A 13,067-nucleotide genomic window follows, 5' to 3' on the forward strand; every position below is an offset into this window, starting at 1 on the left:
TGGCTTGCTCCTCCCAGAACACTCTATCTAAAACTGCTGCCTCGCCCCCACTGGGAAGAGAGTCCCAGGAGAGCAAGATCGTGGACTGTGTTGCCAGCTCTATCTCTGTGTCTAGAACAGCACCTGGCACATGGCAGGCACTTAATAAATCCTTGATGCTGGACCGGCTGAATCAGTAAGTGAAGCAGGAACACAGCCCAGCACACAGACATTCTGCCAATTCCCGGGGTTCATGCCTTTCCACAGCCCCAGCTGTCTCAGAGCACGCCCAGACTCGTGAGAGGTTGCTGTGTACCAAGTTCCCTCAAGCTCTCCTCCAAAGACTCCTCCTCACAGTGCTCTCTGTGGGTACGCTGCAGCGCCCTCTATACCATCTCTTCTCCACCCTCCACACCCTCCACAGGCTGTGGACTGTGGTAGTAGGTGGAGAGAATGTTACACATCTCGGTTGGATAAAGTCCTAAAAAGTGGTCCAGCCCAGAGCCAAGTCACCACCTTCTAGTTCCCTTCCTGCTGGTCACTCCAGCTTCAAGGGCCTGCCCTCAGGTCCCCAAAGAGCCAGTGCCTCCACTGGAAGCTTATTCTCCACTAGTTTTGCCAGGTAACCAACGCTATCTCTTCCTACAGGCCTCAGCGTGGATGGCACTTCCTCCAGGACACCACCTAGCCCTCCAAGATCACATGAGGCCCCTCCTCGCTTCTCTGTGCCCAACCCCCCATGCGCTCCTATCTTAGCACTTATCACAACTCCGAGGCCAGTAATATTGTTAACCCCACTGTATAGATGATCAAACTGAGATACAGAAAGGTTGCTGAGCTCAGAAGCTGCAGTGCTGAGACTAAACCTCTGAGACAAGAACTCAGGTCTCTCCAGCTTCAGGTCACCCACCTCCCCCTCTAGCTGCCAGCTCTCCAAAGCGGGGCCAGCCATGTCCGCATTTGGAGCCCCCAGACCCTAGGATGGTGCCTGGCCCAGAAAGCAAAACACTGATGGAAAACAGCGCCCTCAGCTTCAGGCCTTTCTTACCCTCTCTGGGATCCCGTTCACCCACGGCCCCACAGACATTTCCCTGCCAACAGACTCCCTCTCTGCTCTTCAGCCCCCAAACAAACCCCCACCACATCCATTCATGCAAGTAGAAAGTCAGAGTCCAGAGGCAGGCCCAACTAACTGCACCAGACAGCCAGGGCACCCTGTCACCTGCAATAACTGCCAACTGTGGAAAGGGCTGGACATGCGGCACAGTGTGGGTAGGGGAGGCAGCTGAGTCCTCTGGCCCCCAGCTCAGAAGAAACGGAGGATAATTGTTGATGGGCCAGACGCCAAGGGGAGTGAGTCCCGGGGTACGCATCAGGACGAGGAATGAGAAAAGTACGACAGGAGGAAGCAGACAGAGAACATGAGGTCAGCTGGACCAGGGTTCAAGTGGGCTCAGCGGCTCTCTGTCCACCTCAGGGGACCTGGGACATACCTCTCTGGGTCTGTTTCTTCACCTATAAAAAGGGTCCAGTAATGATAGGTAACATAATTATGGGAGATAATATATGTAAAACATTCCATTTAGAGTCAGCCTATATATGCCACAGTGAATATGACTTATTTAATTTATATATTTGGACCACAAAAATGCCATTTCCTTGTATATTATAAATTACAGAATGGATCTAGGCAAGACTTTCTTGGCTGATAAAGACACACAGAAGATATGAGTAGCTTTTTCCATTTTAATTTTTTTTTTTTTTTTATGTTTTTGTTAAGCTTAAGAAACACTGATAGGAGTTCGAATCTGAACTTTGACATAGGACACTGCCAGTCAAAGCTGCTTTGGACTTTAGGATATGCCACCAGAACGCTGTCCATGAACTGATTATCATAAAAGTGACTCATTTATAACAGGACTGAGATTCAGATTTGCCAAAGCAACATAAAAACTTGCAGAGAAAACCTGGGCAAATGTCAGCCTCCTTGACCTCCAACTGTCAGTGCATTTTAAAAAGCCAACCTTACAGCTGAATCATGGTGGCCAGTGTATACATCCTCCCTGGTCTTCCAGTCCATCTGGTGTGAATCAGCCTCTCCATTAACATTCCAAAACAACCTTCACATGTACAAAGTGAGCTGCTGTGCAACTCTTTCAGGGAAAAATTCAAGGGCCAGAGGAAATTATTGCTCCGAATATCACCATCACTCAGGACTGCAATGTAAACTTTAGAAATGCCTTCTCAGGTAATGGAAGGTTATCCAAATATTTTTCATAAGTATTTCAAATAGCAAAGGCTCGTCTATGGTGAGTCTTGCAGCCGCATTCTCAGAAGTGCTCAAACCCTGGCCCTGCAGAGCTGCTGGTTCATTAATAAGACGGGACATTCCGGAAGCCACATCTCAAGGAGGACAATGCAAAGTGAGACAAAGGTTCAGAGAAGAGAAACTGGCATGATCACGTGGCCAGGAGAGTTTTCACAAGGGCTGCAACTCACCAGACACAATGAGAGCCAAGGGTTTCATGTTATAGAGAAAAACGACTTTCCCCTTCTCCAGTCCACAGCCCAGTGCCTGGCTTGCAGTAGGTACTCAGTAAATGTTTGTGGATGGAATGAATAAATGGCCCAGTAAATAAATAATGGAGGTCGGGCACGGTGGCTCATGCCTGTAATTGCAGCACTTCGGGAGGCTGAGATGGGCGGATCACTTGAGGTCAGGAGTTTGAGACCAGCTGGCCAACATGGTGAAACCCTGTCTCTACTAAAAATACAAAAATTAGCTGGGCATGGTGGTGCATGCCTGTAATCCCAGCTACTTGGGAGGCTAAGGCAGGAGAATTTCTTGAACCTCGGAAGTGGAGGTTGTAGTAAGCCAAGACTGCACCACTGCACTCCAGCCTGGGCAACAAGAGCAAAACTCCATCTCAAAAAAATAAAAAATAAATAAATAATAAAAATAAATAAATAATGGAGTGGAAATATGGGCTCAGAGATACTAAAGCTCTTGTTCAAAGTCACACAATTAGTGACAGAGCTAGGGTCAAACTCCAGCCCCCTGACCCCCAGCCCAGTTTAACCCTTGACAGTCGCTGGCCTCTTCTGCAAAATACAAAGTGAAAGATAGCTCGTGCTAGCTGTGATTACTTGGTGATGACTCACTGGGGCATGTATGCACAGTTGTGTGTGTAGCAAGCCCGTGGTCACAGCATTTGCCTGGAGGAGAGGTGCAGGCAGCACCCAGCTGAGGAGGAGACCAATGACCTAGAATAAGGGTGTTACCTGAGCCAGGGGTCTGAGAGCTTCAACAGCAGTGTCCAAGAACAATGCTTGCACAGGTCTCCAAAAACAACAAGAGTTAGGAATGTACGTGTAAGTTACCATCCTCATTGCTACACTTCTCAGGGAAACCAGCACTTTTCTCAGTGGCTTCTGCAAGAGTGAGCCCACATATTGTCTATCTTTGGGTCACTGGATGTATTAGTCCATTTGCACACTGCTGACAAAGATATACCCGAGACTTGGAAGAAAAAGAGGTTTGATGGACTCACAGCTCCACATGGCTGGGGAGGCTTCACAATCATGGCAGAGAGTAAGAAGGAGTAGGTCACATCTTATATCTTATATGGATGGCGGTGGGCAAAGAGAAAGAGCTTGTGCTAGTGAACTCCTCTTTATAAAACCATCAGATTTCATGAGACTTACTCACTACACGAGAACAGCATGGGAAAGACCTGCCCTCATGATTCAATTACCTCCATCCGGGTCCCTCCCACAACATGTGGGAATTGTGGAAGCTACAATTCAAGATGAGATTTGGGTGGGGACACAGCCAAACCATATCACTGGGTTCCTGGTGGCAGCCCTGTGGGAGCTGGGACCAGTCACTTGTCCCTGGGCCTCAGTCTCCTTGTCTGCAGAGCAGACCCAGCTCTTCTCCCTGCCTTACCCCCTGCTGTCTGCTCTCCTACCTGTGTCATCCCACTGATTCACCTTGAAGGGCAGCTCCTGAGAGGGGCGCTCCCCACCCAACCTGTGGTTCCACATCATATTATGCCACCACATTTCTCCACGGTACTTATAAACTTCAAAGTCATTTTGCAAATCTGTTTATGGTGAGCCTTCCTCACTTGCTGGGCTCTTCCTACCAGCAGTGGTGAGAATGAACATTGATCAAACAACTGCTATGTGCTGGGCATCGCTCTGGGAACCTCACATCCATTGCCCCATTTATCTTCACGACCATGCAGATGAGAGAACTATACTGTTGATGTTCCCCATTTTACAGGTAAGGAAACTGAGGCCCAGAGATTAGGTACTCAGCTGTTGTGACCTAAGGAGAAAGGGACAGAGGAAGAATTTGCCCCATGGCATTCTGAGCTCAAGAACACGTATGTCTGTCATACCTCCATCTGGGTGCAGCGGTGTCCCCAGCTCCTAGCACAGCACCTGGCACATGGCAGGGCCTCAAGAAACGTGTTGAATGAATGAACAAATTGTCAAATTAGAAGACAGAATTACAGTTCACAAACCACCCTCACATCTCTCCTCTCGCTTGAATCATGTAGCGGCACTGAGAGGCAAACATCACTATTCCCCAGGTTTTTAAGATGAGAAAACCAAAGGTCCAGTGAGACCAGGAGCAAACTTGCCTGGAGGTGGATTCTCTGTGGACGGCTTTAGCTATTTCATTTCTTTCAAATCTTGTGCCTTATTTAAAAGTTGCAGGCTGTATGTCTAGCCAAGGGTGCAAGTCTCTGTTCTGGAGGATGGGGTTTGTTAAAGTCGTCAAGAATAAGGCCTGCTTTAAGAGATACAAAGTGAAATTTAGAAGACAAGAGGGTAAAATGGATTACTGTGCTTAGAAATGCTTGGTGATACAGGATAAAAATAAGTACAACACACCCAAATACAGGATGTTCGCTCACATAACTAACACAGAGAACGTCTGTCACATTGCTTATGCCTGTATGGAAGGGGATATGATAGTTTGTGTACCTTATGTTCATGAGCTACCAAAACATGGTGTGAAGGTTGGCCTGACAAATTATGCTGTGGCACATTGTCCTGGCCTGCTGCTGGCCTGCAGGTTTCTCAATAGGTCTGGCATGGGCAAGATCTATGAAGGCCAAGTGGAGGTGACTGGTGATGAACACAATCTAGAAAGTACTTATGGTCAGCCTGGTGCCTTTACCTGCTATTTGGATGCAGGCCTTGCCAAAACTACCTCTGGCAATAAAGTCTTGGGGGGCCTTGAAGGGAGCTGCAGATGGAGGCTTGTCTATCCCTCATGTTACTCAATAATTCCCTGGTTATGATTTTGAAAACAAGGAATTTAATGCAGAAGTGCATCGAAAGCACATCATCGGTCAGAATGTTGTGGATTATATGCATTTCCTAACAGAAGATGATGAAGATGCTTACAAAAAGCAATTCTCTCAATACATAAAAAACAGCGTAACTGCAGGCATGGAGGAGGTGTAGAAGAGAGTCATGCTGCTATGCAACAGAATCCAGTCTATGCGAAGAAACCCAAGAAAGAAGTTTAAAAAAAGAGAGGGGCAGGGCGCAGTGGCTCACACCTGTAACCCCAGCACTCTGGGAGGCCAAGCGGGAGGATTGCTTGAGCCCAGGAGTTTCAGACCAGTCTGGGCAACATAGGGAGACCTCATCTCCACAGAAACTAAAAGTTGGCTGGGCGTGGTGGCGTGTGCCTGTCATCCCAGCTATTTGAGAGGCTGAGGTGGGAGGATCGCTTTAGCCTGGGAGGTCGGGGTTGCAGTGAGCTGAGACCATACCACTGCACTCCAGTGTGAATGACAGAGCAAAATGAAGAAAGAGGAAGGAAGGAGGAGGAGGAGGAAGAGGAAGAACACGAACAAGAAGAACAAGAAGAAGAAAAATGAGAGGAAGAGGTGGAGGAGGAGGAGGAAGGAGGAGGAGGAGGAGAAAAGGAAGAAGAGAGAAGGAAGAAGAAAGAAGAACTAGTAGTGGGTGACAGTGGCGAAACTGTCCCAAAATGTCCCTTGCTCAGAAGAAAGATCAGGTAGCTCAAAGGAAGGTGTGCTTCCTCAGAGCTCAGGATCAGGCTGCTGAGAGCTAAACTAAACAACAATTTTCCATGAAGATTTTTCAAATAAAGACAATGAACTTATGGACCAACCAGCAAAAAATAAATAAATAAGTAAAAATTAAAGTTGCATGTACATTTTGCATTCTATTCCACAATATATCTGTTTTCTCAACAAAACTAACATTTTAGATTTCCATTACTTGTTTCTAAAATGTTTTACTGTGAAAAATTTCAAGCATCCAGAAAAGCAGAGAGAATGCTATAATGACCCCTCAGGTACCCATCACCCAAATTAATTTTTAAAAATCAACTCTAAGTAAAATTGCTTTCCCAGGAAAAAAATAATAGTTGCTATCATTTGCACTTTATGTGTAAATATGCTGACATGGTTTGGATGTTTGTCCCCTCCAAATCTCATGTTGAAATGTGACTCCCAATGTTGGAGGTGGGACCTGGTGGGAGGTGTTTGGGTCATGGGGACAGGTCCCTTATAAATGGCTTAGCACCATCCCCTTGGTGATGAGTGAGTTCTCAGTTCACTGACTCTTCCTCTGCTCTCTCTTGCTCTTGGTCCTACCATGTGTCGTGCCTGCTCCCCATCTACCTTCCACGATAATTGTAAGCTTCCTGAGGCCTCGCCAGAAGCCAAGCAGATGCCAGTGCCTTGCTTTCTGTATAGCCTGCAGTGCCATGAGCCATTTACACTTCTTTTCTTTATGAATCATCTAGTCTCAGCTATTTCTTTATAGCAACACAAAAATGGACTGACATGTATGCTCACTTAGTTTTCACAATTCTCCCTCTAAGAAGTCCATACTTATATTGGCTTCTATTTCAGATGGGGACATTGAGGGTGGTGAGGTCAAGTCACCTGCTGGAAATCTTGGGGCTAGAAGGGGCAGAGCCAGGAGTCACCCAGAGCCAGTTTGCTTAACCACCAAGTGGCCCTGTCAAGAGCCTGGAGGTTAAGTAAGTGCTTTAAAACAATTTAAGGAAATGGGGCTATGTCCTCTTTCTTTGAGGCCTAAAGTTTGCATTAAAGTCATATGGCTTCTGGAAATATCCCACGGCAAGTCAGCCAAGACACCTGGTCATCCCTTCATCCTCCCCTCATTTATTCTCCTTCAGCCTCTCCCTCACTTATTCATTCTCTCCGTCAATCATTCTCTCCTTCCATCAGACACATGCTGTCACATAAAATCTAATCAGACACAGGCCCAGTCCTCAAGAACCACTCAGACCTTGTGAAAGAGAGAAACAAACATAACCAAAATTCAAGGCAGACTTCAACCAGGACCCTCATGTATGAAATTTACAAGAAAATTTCACCTACCTTCTGCTTCAGGGAGCAAAAGGGCAGGGGGCAGGGAGTACAGACGTTAAGGACATGGGTTGGGGAGTTAGATTATACTTGCTCCATCCCCGCCTAGCTGTGTGGCCTTGAGTGACTCATCTACCCTCTCTGATTCACTTGTAAAAGAAGGTTGACATGAACCTTCTTATACTAGGACCATTGGAACATTTCCTTAGATAATGCTTAACCCAGTTTCTGCAACAAAGGAATCTCTCCATCAATGTTAGCCATTATAACTGGCCATTACCTATAGCCCACTCTCAGTAATGACTCCTGACCTGCCTGAGTGAGGCAGGAGCTTTGTAAGAGAATGTACGCATTTGCAAGCCAGCTAGGATGTTTTCCTTAACAGGAATTTTCTCAGAAAGTCTGTAAATCAAGAAAATAAAAATCCTCAGCCTTCCCTACTCAGCTGGCCAAGGTATGTTGGCCACGTGTGGGAAGTACGATCTGGTGGTCAGCGGAGCAGGGACAAAGACACCCTGTTGTTTCATAGCCTGGCGCTGGCAAGCTGGTATGCTGGCACAAATTCCATGATCCTGCAGGGCAAACCCACAGGCAGTGGGGCCAGGATGGCCAGGGCAAGGCCTGTGGGCTCAGACAGGCCTGTGTCCCATTCAGCCTCTCTCCAGGACATCCCTCTTCCTGGGTAAGGACCAAGAGGACCCCGAAAAGACACCTGGCACACTGAGTACTTCACTAGCTGCAGTTATCACTATGATCAGTGGTGAGATAACACCCGACCTGGGCTCAGGATCCCTGGCTCCAAGACCAGGTTCTGTCTTTTGCTGTGTGGCTTTGCACAGGTCACCTAACCTCTCTGATGCCCAGTCTCCCCATCTGTACAATGAGGACAAAAATCACACTTATTCTTCCTGCCTCATCCTGCCTGTCATAGACCTGGAGTGGAATCCCAACTTTGCCACTTCTTAGTTTGTGATCTTAGTTATTGTAAGCCTTATTTTCCTCATCTGTGAATGGGAATAATTATGGCACCCACCTCCCAGGGCACAAATTCCATGATCCTGGAGGGCAAACCCCTGCAAAGAGTCTGAAAGTAAAGTAAGTCTTCTAAAAGAATTCAAGGAAATGGGTCTATGTCCTCTTTCTTTTGTGAAGAGTAAGTGAGACGATGCGTGTGGAGTGCGTGCTCTGGAGTCTGGCACGTGGTACCCACTCCAGGATAGAGAAAGGAGCTCCTCGGTAGAGAAGGGCTGCGTCACTAGGAGTCTAATCATATGAACACTCGCTTCCCTTCGGTGCTTGCTCATTTTCTGCTGGGTACTAAGTCAAGCACTCAGCTACCTCATTTCACCTTCCCAAGAGAGCCGGCCTCATGCCAGGGCAGGAGCAGCCCTTGTAGGCAACATGGTGGAGACATGGGATGGGCCTTCCTCTCCCCACTCTGGCAGGGGTCAGCTACGTGCAATTTAGTCACCACTGGCTACACAGCCAGGCAATGCCCCCAGACTGCTCCACCAAAGTCCTTCCCAGGCCAGCAGTGTGGTGGGAGGGAGGAGAAGGAAGTGGACTCTTCCCTAACCAGCCGGTACCTGGACAGTCTTCACTCATAACAGACGGAAAACACACTGTGTTGACCCATCCCCCCTCAGCTCACTGCGAGGATGGAAAGCGCTAAGATCTGGATAAAGATAAAAGGGCCAAATAAAAGAAAATTACTTATTTCATCCCCCAAAAGGTTTGTTATTTTCTATGTTTCCTATTTTGTCTAGTATCCTGATAAAGTTCTAAGTTTAGAGCAAAAGAAGAATTAAAGAAAAAAATCAAAATATTAAGCTGTTTAAAAGTTAAGTTTCTGGTTTTTAGAAACTAAGAAAATTGGGGATAAGAAGAAAAATAGACACCGAGTAGGTTGTATCAATGTGATCTAACAAGTATATAACGTGCATGTGAGCCTAAGTGTGTACATGTAAATGCATCTGTATCTCTCAGAGTCCAAGAACTAAATACTCAAAAGTCACAAAGAAATATGATCAAGAAGAAACATATAGATAAATAAAAATATGAACAAAATGACCGATCTCATCAGTAATTTATTTCTGTGTGTATATGGTTAGACACTTATTAAACACAGGGTAGGTTATAAAACAATAGAACAATAACCTCTAATAATGAGATCACGGTAGAGTCTATACTTTCATACATAAATGGATGGAGCCATCGTAAACTAAGGAGTTGCATACTTTAGGAAATCATATATGGTAACATTTAGGAAACGCTGACCTTCTCTTAGAAATTATGTCAAAAGAGAACAACTATACTTATCCATGTATTATTATTATTATTATTTTTTGAAACGGAATCTCACTGTGTCGCCCAGGCTGGAGTGCAGTGGCACGATCTTAGCTCACTGCAGCCTTCACCTCCCGTGTTCAAGTGATTCTCACACCTCGGCCTCTAGAGTAGCTGGGATTACAGGAACCTGCCACCATGCCCAGCTAATTTTTGTTATTTTTACTAGAGATGAAGTTTCACCATGTTGGCCAGGCTGGTCTCCAACTCCTAACCTCAAGTGATCCACTTGTCTTGGCCTCCCAAAGTGCTGGGATTACAGGTGTTAGCCACTGCTCCTGGCCTATTCATGTATTTTTAAATGTTAATTGATCCAAGGAGTACATTGAATAAAATTACAAACATAAATATGAAGGTGGTGGCCAGGCACAGTAGCTCACATCTGTAATCCCAGCACTATGGGAGGCTGAGATGAGCAGATCGCTTGAAGCCAGGAGTTCGAGACCAGCCTGGCCAACATGGTGAAACTCCGTCTCTACTAAAAATACAAAAATTAGCCAGGCATGGTGCTGCACGCCTGTAGTCCCAGCTACTCAGGAGGCTGAGGCACGAGAATCGTTTGAACCCAGCAGGCAGAGGTTGCAATGAGCCAAGATCACGCCACTGCACTCCAGTCTGGGTGAAAGAGTGAGACTCCGTCTCAAAAAAAAAAAAAAAAAGTGGTGTAGTAACAAGAGAAAATGTCACTTATTAAGCAGGGGGTTGGGGAAGAGGCTAAGTGCAGTGGCTCATGCCTGTAATTCCAACACTTTGGGAGGCCAAGACAGGCGAATTGCCTGAGCCCAGGAATTCAGGACCAGCCTGGGCAACATGGCAAAACCCCATCTCTACCAACAAACAAACAAACAAACAAATACAAAAATAAAGAGCCAGGCATGGTGGGGTACACCTATAGTCATATCTACTTGGGAGGCTGAAGTGGGAGGATCACCTGAGCCCAGGGAGGTTGAGGCTGCAGTGAGCTGTGATTGTTGCACTGCAGCCTGGGCAACAGAGCAAGACTCTGTCTCAAAAAAAGAAAACAAAATTGTAAAAGCAGAAAAATCATCCGTACATAATGATGATGACCACTAAAAGTATGCCTGCATACTAACAGCTCCTAGCCTGTAGAAAGATCAAACAGTTGCGCTAAAGTGCAAGGATAATGAGGGAGGCTTTGTTGCTTCCAGGTTTCCTTTAAGGCTTTAGAATCTTTTTCTATCTCCCTCTTTCTCTGAACTCTGCCTGGAGACCGATGCCTCTCACTTCCAGGGAAGGGTGGGGGGCTGTATCCTAACTCAACCGTCACTCTGCCTCTTGCCATTTGATTTGGTTCCTAAATTGTGTTACTCTTTCTCGAAAATGCAGCTCTCAAAACAAACTGGCTGGTGTGCTTGTGAGATCAGAGACAGACAAGCTCCAGCAAATACTTGATTCGAGAAAACACATTACACTGTATGCTGGGGCCAAGGAATTTCACATTTGAACAAGAAATGTCAGTCCCCACAAAAGGCCTTCTGAGGCCCCCAGAGTGAGCTCAGAATGGCTGCCCTTCCCTGAGCCTGCTCGTCTTGGCACACAGGCACCCCCTGGGCACTGGCCCATGTGGGTGAGGCTCACTCTACCCCCATAACCCAAGGCCTGCAGCCACCTCTCAGCCTGTTCTGAATCTCGTGCCCCTTTGAGAATCTGATAAGTGCTTAGACTTTGCAAACTGTTCTGAAGGGTTTATAGATCTACATGGTGGGAGTTCATTCATTCATCCATTCACTCATTCACTCATTTGTGCACTAAAACAAGCACGGATTAATGGTCTGTTATGTATTAGGCCACAAGGATAAATACAAAGGTGGGAAAACACAGTTCATGGTCTTCAGTGGGAGATGAAAAGCAGGAGAATACAACTTCCAATGAATTGAGGGCGGGCCAGTCCAGGTATAAAGTTGCACCAATCTCAAAAGCTAATATTGAACGCTTACTAGATGCCAGGCATCCTTCTAGGCCTTCTCCAAGGAGTATGTAAATCATTGTGGATTATGTTTAATTCACTTAATCTTCCAACAACCCTAGAGACAGGTAATAGTATTATATTCATGTTACAAGCTAGGAAACAGAGGCACAGGAAAGGTTCAATAACTTGTTTAAGGATGGTCAGCAAAAAAGTTGGAGACCTGGAACTCTTACCACTCTGGTGCTCAGACTGGTAACCAAGCAGCCTCTGCCACAGTAGGCTTAGCTGGGGGCAATGGGGGATGACCTGCAAATGGGAGAAGGCCCCCAGGATTCCTGGAGTTCTCTCTGTGAATTGGCATGTTAGTGTTATGGATTTTGCCTGTGTCCCAGGAGCTGGGTTAACTGCATAAGCCTCCCAGGGAGAAGCAGCTCTCACATGGGCCGACCCCTCCAGGTCCAACAGACAGGTCTGATGATCAAAATCCAGACACCAGAAACTGTCCACGTAGGGCGATGCTGAGTGTACCCATGTAGACAACCAGGCCCCTCTCCCAAGGTCACCTGACTTCCCTCCAAATGCCCTTCCCTTCAACAGCAAAGAGTGAGAGGGGTGATCTCCAGAGTTACATTCACCATCCACACATGGCAGGAGGCTGGACAAATGCAAAATCACCTGGAGACAGAATGTCTTTCAGGCTGAAACCAGGAAGAAAGAGACGCAGTGGAGGTCAGGGTTAAGAGTACCGGCCTAGGTTTGATTTCTTGCTCTGTGACTTTGGGCACTGCTTGGTACCTTGGTTTGGTCACCTGTAAAATGGGGATAATAACTGTACCTACTTCGTAGGGATGTGATGAAGACTAAAGGCTTTCATACATGTGCAGAGACAGTGACAACACGAAAGAGCCAAGGATTGTCAGTTGCTATTGATTAGAGACTGAGCAATCTATTAGCATGGCCACATCCAGATAAATACAAATCTCATCTATTTCTCTATCTATGAAATATGTGCATACAAAATATGTGCATCTAAAAGACTAGAAGGCAATGCACTAACATATCAATAGGAGTAGCCTCTGCATAGTAAGATAAGTGACTTATTTTTTTCTTCCCACTTCTCCACCCCCACAACATTTTCAATAGGTAACATGTTTTTCTTTTATAATAAGAACAGGATCAATAAATGATTATTTAACATCCACCCAACAGAAGTGGGACAGGTGGTTTAGAAGCAGAGGACAAGGTTGGAAAGGATGTCTTAATGCTAGGTGCCTAACAGTGTTCAGGGAAGGTACGTCGATCCATGGATTTCAGTCTCTTTCAGACCCATGTCCTGCCTTCTCTGCCATCGCTAGCTCTGCTCACCCTTGCCCCACACTCAGTCCCCTTTCACTCTGCCCATATGGAGGCCTCCTATT

Source organism: Rhinopithecus roxellana, chromosome 11, assembly GCF_007565055.1.
Source record: "Rhinopithecus roxellana isolate Shanxi Qingling chromosome 11, ASM756505v1, whole genome shotgun sequence".
Classification (NCBI taxonomy): Eukaryota; Metazoa; Chordata; class Mammalia; order Primates; family Cercopithecidae; genus Rhinopithecus; species Rhinopithecus roxellana.